Below are 7159 nucleotides of genomic sequence, written 5' to 3'. Positions count from 1 at the left end.
TTGAGCTCCCTATAATCCGGAAACATGTGCCATGATCCATCCTTCTTGTGCACCAATACTACTGGAGCAGAGAAAGAACTTTGACTTGGTTGAATTATACCGCCTCTAGCATTTCTGCAACCATATGTTCAATTTCACTCTTTTGGGCATAGGGATATCTGTACGGCCTGATGTTTGGAGGAAAACTTCTTGGAATTAGATGAATAGCATGATCATGATCACGAATAGGTGGGAGACCTTTGGGAGTCTCAAATACCTTGGAGTGATTGTCCAAGACTTTTTGGAGATCTGGAGAAATAGATGATTCCAACATGGAAACATCTAGCGAACATAATTGTACAGTTACACCTCTTTGTTCCTTTTTTAGAAGCTTTGTCTTATCGTTAGAGCTGATTATCTTTCCTGGTTTCCCTGCAATACCCCTTAATTCAACTTCCTTTCCTTCCATAGAAAATTTCATGAAAAGTTCTTTAAAATTAAAAGCTATTGTACCCAAGGATTGTAGCCATTGGACTCCTAGTACAACATCAACACCTTCCATTGGAATGGAAAGCATTGGAATAGACAATACATATTATCCCATGGATAGCTTGATATTATGGCACTTTCCAGAGCAATTTATTGTTCCTCCATTTGCAACCATCACTTGACACTCTGGTGCTAGATATAAGAAGCAATTCAATTCTTTTGCTGCCTTACAATGAATAAAATTGTGGGTACTTCTTGAATCAATCAACACTATTACCTTTTTCTTCTTGATTTGTCCTTCTATCTTGATGGTTTGAGGAGTGGTAATTCCCGGCAATGCATTACAAGATATGGTCGGATTCATTTCTTCTTTATCGAAGCTTTGTTCCTGGAGTATATCCTCTTCGTTTGACCTTTCTTGCTCCTTTTCTTCTTCCTCTTCACAATCTATGTAGAATAATTTCTTCTCAGCACACTTATGACCTTTAGTGTATTTGCTATCACAACCATAACAAAGCCCTTTTTCTCTTTTTTCTTCCAATTGTTGTGGTGTCAACCTTATAGGTTGTGGAAGACTAGGGGAAACAACACTTCCATATTTATAGTTGTGAGTGGTATGCTTCATGGTTGCCATAATTTTGCTTTCCATTTTTCTTGCTAACCTGAATGCCTTCTCTAATGAATTAGGTTCCCAAAGGCGAACATCATGTTGGATATTATCCTTTAAAGTCCCTATGAACACATCAATCTTATGCTCCTCTGGAATATTTTTTACCCTTATGTTCAATTTTTGGAACTCCTCAATGTGCTCCATTATTGAACCCTTTTGTTTGAGACTTATCAATTGGCTAATAAAAGTGTTGCTTTTTGTATCCTCATAATGTGCTGTCAATTCTTCTGTAAAAATTGCCCAAGTGATAATTTGTTTACGAGAGAAAAGCCATTGATACCATACAAACTGATTTGGTTCCAAATATAAAGTTGCAATATGTACCTTTTGTGTGTTTTTCACATTATTGAGATCGAAAAATTGCTCCATCTGTAATATCCATGTTGCGGGATCCTTGCCATCAAACTTCCTCATATTTATTTTTGGAATATGGTGGGTCTTCGATCCAACATTTGTAGAAATTTTGAATAATATGACACTTATTCATAGAGATTATCCTAATTATACACTATTGCGGAATACAATATTTACCTTGGGATCCTCTTTGCGAGGCTCACCATATATTGATCAATACGTTCTCTCTTGTATTGTTTTATGCTTTTTCAGGCTTGAGAGACAAATGTACGGAAAAGAACTTCTAGAGTTTTCTTTTAGTCCCTTTTTAGACTCTCTAAATATGAAAAGGACTAAGTTATCTTTGTCGTTAAACTCGCTAAAAACATTTAATAACGACAAACTTTTCCATCTAGACAAGACCGAGTTTCACCTTTGCCCGAAGGGTGAAATTATACCACAATCATATGTTATCCTCCTCAATCTTGATTAAAAATAAAGAGGTACTAGTTAGAAATGACTGGGATAAATAGGAAAAAGCTGGGAACACTTTATGGTAGTAGGTCGCTCTTGAACATGACACTTTCACCTCATCACCATGACTATGTGGGTTGGGTCATTCAGCTTGATGGTTATCACACCGTTGGTCTATCATACCATCCATCACTTTGTTTTGGGTCAATGCTACCAATTCACTTCAGTGTCGCCGATACATTCAAGAGAAGTCATTCAGTTGAAAACTTCATCCTTTACAATACAGTAAACCTTCATTTTCATGCCCACCATTCCTAAACCTTGTATCATCAATTGATGTTTCATCTCCAAAATCATTTACCTTGTTTTGTGTCACTGATGTGGGTTACATCAAGGCCTTCCTGCGACGAGTTGATTCTTGTTGACATCAGCACATCATCCAAGAAGTTGACTTAGAAACACCCCTTCAGTACCTTGAGGCTTGCATACATCAATGGCAAGTTTCTCGCTTTTGGCGATAGGTTGACATCAATGACCTTTGACCGAAAGACATCGTATGGTGTTTGACATCAAATCATTTATTCACACCATGCGGAATGTAATGCAGTACCTTTAGGGTCATTATCATTATCGGTGATTCCTCTCGTGTCTGTTAGTGGATTACATCATTGGCTAGTAATTAGATGATATCTCTCCATGTTCAACTTCAAATCATCTATTCACATTGTTAGACTTGTACTTGAGCGAAAGATTGGAAGAGATTGAAGACCCCGGATCTAGTTTCATCCATCCGGGCTGCGATATATTTTTCAGGAGTACTATATCAAGTGTAGCAATAGCCTTACATTTATGGTCATCCATTCATGGGTCCACATTTGTAGATGACTATATTTGTAAATGTAATGAAATTTTATAAAGCTGAGCATGGGTATGCCTTCCCTTAGCTAATTATGAGAAAAAATAAAAGTATCATGATATTTGTATTGTAACTGATGCAGGTCACCTTCCATTTCGAAACCTTCTCTCCAAGTGGTAAAGCATCTCACTCGACATGTTTATTTTTGACTTCATGCTTTAGGGGGCAACTGTTACAGGAAAATTTGGGCACATCAACCCTGACTTCCATATTCATATTATTAGGGTCCATCAACGCCTAATTCAATTGTTTTCATTCCCTAATGAAGTTAACCTACATCATGATTTCCTCCCAAAAATTTCATGTCGCCATTCATCCAAAAAATTCCCCTAGAGAGATCAGCGTAGATGGCTCTTTATTAGGCTGCAATGCATTTCAAGAACTACACTGCATGGGTGCTATGCATCACACGTAGCCTTTGTTTTACCTATGATGAGCGAGATTCATCGAATTTTTTAAATGAATCCATTGGATTCCTCATCCAATGGATCCTTTTGGAAGTTTCCAGATGGATTGGAGCTCGCTTTTGGATGAGGAAGAGGATGAATGAACCTTAATCCATTATTCCTTCCTCCATGGAACCACTTCCCAATTTCGGAAAAGCATTCATGAGGGCCATTAATGGCTTAACCTCCTTCATTTAGCTATAAATGGACCAAGCTTTCAAAGGCTTGCGGAGGTTGGAACTTTTTGAGCTAAGGAAATGATGTTTGAGTGAGATTTGGAAGACTATTGAGATGATGTCAAATTGTTGCTTCATGAGGAGAGAAGGGTTTGAAGCTGGAAGGATGACACTTTATTGAGCATGCATCTACATGGGTTGTAATATTTCCTTCTATTATAAATAATTATAAGCTTTTTCCATTCATGTGTTTATATGATGTATATTGTATTCTTGATTCTATGATATGTTTAGTTAACAGATCGTCATTATTGTATGCTTTGATGGGTTTCTGTCTCGGCTTGTGTGCAGGTACTTTCCAAGTGAGTTAAGTATGGAAAGGAGTGGTGAAATTGGTCAAAGGAGAGAGGGATCGAGCGAAAGTTACAGGTTGGTACCTTTGTTCTTCTTTCTCTTATCTGTTAACTATAGGAAAAGCGATGAATTACTTTGTTTGTTGTTTCTAGACTAGCTACTAGGTCTAGAGGGTTAGGCATTTGAAGAACACTAAATTTTCCCATAACACCAGCTCTCAGGATTTTTTTTGTTGTGGTTTTCTCGTAAAGATGTCCTCCACAATCACCTTGATGAAATTCTTCCATTATTTTATCTACTTCATCTTTCAACAAGAAATTTAACAACATTCCTCTAGCATCCTTCCAATACAAAGCTTGATCTAACATGAAAAACTTTACAACTTTAAGTTTGAGAAATATTTCCATGGTTTTTGTCAAACCAGGTGGAGCTTGTAAATTCTATAGAACATAAATAATATTTTTGTACCAAGGAGAAGTGAAATTCTTTTTGATACCTGTGGAATCACGAAATCCTCTTGTTCATCAAAAGAAGCTACAAAATTGATGTCTAGTGCATGAAGGTTTGAATCAACCATTAATTTGGCTAATCCTTGACCTTTGATAAGTTTTGTAGGCTTTATTTCCATGTCATACTCCAAAATTGCCGTTATCCATTTGCCCCTTTTTCCATCTTGATCCATCTGAGTGAGGATATCCTTTACTACTATACTTGGAACATAAGAAATTATGTGACAATGTAACACATATACTCTGAAATATTTCAAGGCCTTTACTAAAGAAAAATATTGCTTTTCCATGATATTATACTTTAACAAAGAATCTCTTAAAGCTCTGCTAAAAAATGATATAGGTTGTTCATGGCCCTCCTTATTTTTCTATAATAATACTACTGCAATAGTATATTCTGAAGCAAAGGAAAAAATAATGATGTCTTTAGTGTAATCCAAGCTAATCAGAATAGGAGCACAGGTCAAGGCTATCTTCACATCACTAAATGATCTTTTGGCTTCAACATTCCATTTCATCTCATTGTTCTTCTTCAGCATGTTTGTAATAGCTCTGAAAATCTTAGCTAAATTTGGAATAAACCCCAAAAGATTATTCTACCAATAAAAGACTACACTTCTTTCTTGTTTCTAGGTGGATCAATTTTCATAATAGCTTCAATACTACTTGGATCAATTCAGATACCATATTTTGGAATTATGTGACCAATTAGTTTACCTTCTTCTAAACCAAACATAGACTTCTTGGGATTCAATGAAATACCATATTTCCTACATTTATCAAAAACTATTCTTAAATGAAACATATGATATTCATCATTTTTGGAGAACATGATGATGTCATCTAGATATATTACAATAAATCTATCCTTCTCATCTACGAAAGCAACATCCATTTCTCTCTGGAAAGTGGCTCCCACATTCATAAGGCCAAAGGTCATCTTCACATACATGAAGGTTCCCCATGGTGTTGTGAAAGTTGTTTTGTGCTGATCATCTAGATGCACAAGAATTTGGTTGTAACCTGAAAATCCATCAAGCAAAGAAATTCTGCTAGAACCAACTACCTTCTGTAAAATATGATCCATTTTTTGTAAAGGGTAGTTATCTTTGAGAGAAACTTTGTTTAGGTTTATGAAATCCACACATAATATTATTTCCCCTGTCTTTTTCCTCGTTGGCACTAGATTTGATAGCCATTTTGAAAACCTCAAAGGTACAATGATTTTGGCATCAAAAAGCTTTCTAACCTCTTTTTCTATTAAGGGTAACAAAACTAGATTCACCTTCCTTAATTTCTGTTTGAAATGTTCATGGTCCTCTTTGATGGGAATAGTGTGCTAAATAATGCTAGTATCATATGCCTTTAGATCTTCATATCTGCATGAAAACACATAAGAATATTATTTCAATAAATCAATGTACTTCTATTTTTGTTTAGGAGGTAAAGACTCAGAAATATTTACAATCTTTGGATAATCTTTAGTACCTATATTACAATCCTCAACTTTGGGTCCTACATGTTATATCTTGGGATTTTGAGCCACATGATTAAAATCAAATAGTTCTTCTAGTGGTATCAAACCCTTTGGTAGAAAATTATCCTTCATATGTAAGATTTCAAGTTGCTCTGAGTCCTCACTGATTTGGTTTAACATTGTTTCATTTGTATCCTTATCTACACTGTTATCTGTATCAATATGTACGTTCTCAAATTCTTCATTTAACTACAAAAAGTTTCCTTCTTGTTTATCACTGCAAACCACTTGCCAATATTTAATATTATCAGGGACAACCACTTTATGCTTCACTTCAATCTCATATTTTTTATTGGGATGGAGTGGAATCTTAGCGGTACTCGTTGAGGTAGCCAATGCATCATCTAATATATTTTGAATCCTAGGAATCAGAGATAGCTGATACTTTGGAAAACACTATAGAAAATCTAAGACAACATTTCTCTAGGCCCTTAACCTAGGATGTTTAGCTGAGTACTCACCTTTAATCTAATTAAGGATGAGTTTTGAATCATCATGTACATAAATCTTGTTAGCTCCCGACCTCTTCAAAAGATGCAATCCTAAGGTAAGTGATTCATAATCAGCTATATTTTTGGTGCTTTGAAAATTAAGATTGTAAGAATATCCCTTTGATATGCATGTTTTTGAGTTTAATACCCAAAAACTTGTCCCTTCTCCTTCCTTACTGATTGCACCATCGAAATCCATATTCCACAGGGCTTCATCCTCTTCATCTTCTATTCTAGTATTTGATTTCACATCCTCTATTTTTCTTGATTTACTTTCCATATCTGACCCTTCTTCTTCTACACATATATCATTGTATAGAATGAATGAATCCATGTCTGAATGCAGAGAATAAAGTGGTTAGTTATTAGTTTTGTCTTGGTTTCTTACCATATATTTCATTAATGCTTCCCTATACAACCTCCTCTATTGACCAAAGGCAAGAATAGTTGCTTATATCATGTCCATATGCAAGGTACCTTGTAACTTTGACCCAAAAGATCTTGATAATAACATTCCATATTTGGGAGGTATATCAACCACTACAATATCCATAACCACACTCTTTGCTGGGATTTGGGCTAGAGTCACACATAAATCCTTGATGAGACCTAAGCATCTTACTTTGCTAGAATCAAAAGAGTAAAGGTCTTTATAGGATCTTGTTATATCCAATCCTAGCTTTTCCATAATGACTCTAGGCATGAGATTGTGTGAAGCAACATAATCAAGCATGGAATTATGAAAAATGTAGTCCTAAATGTTTATACTGGCATAGAATGGTGGC

The sequence above is a fragment of the Pinus tabuliformis genome, chromosome 4_1 (genome assembly GCF_031772625.1).
Source record: "Pinus tabuliformis cultivar Carrire ecotype Pingquan chromosome 4_1, CPIR1, whole genome shotgun sequence".
NCBI lineage: Eukaryota > Viridiplantae > Streptophyta > Pinopsida > Pinales > Pinaceae > Pinus > Pinus tabuliformis.
This window is presented reverse-complemented; position numbering follows the sequence as displayed.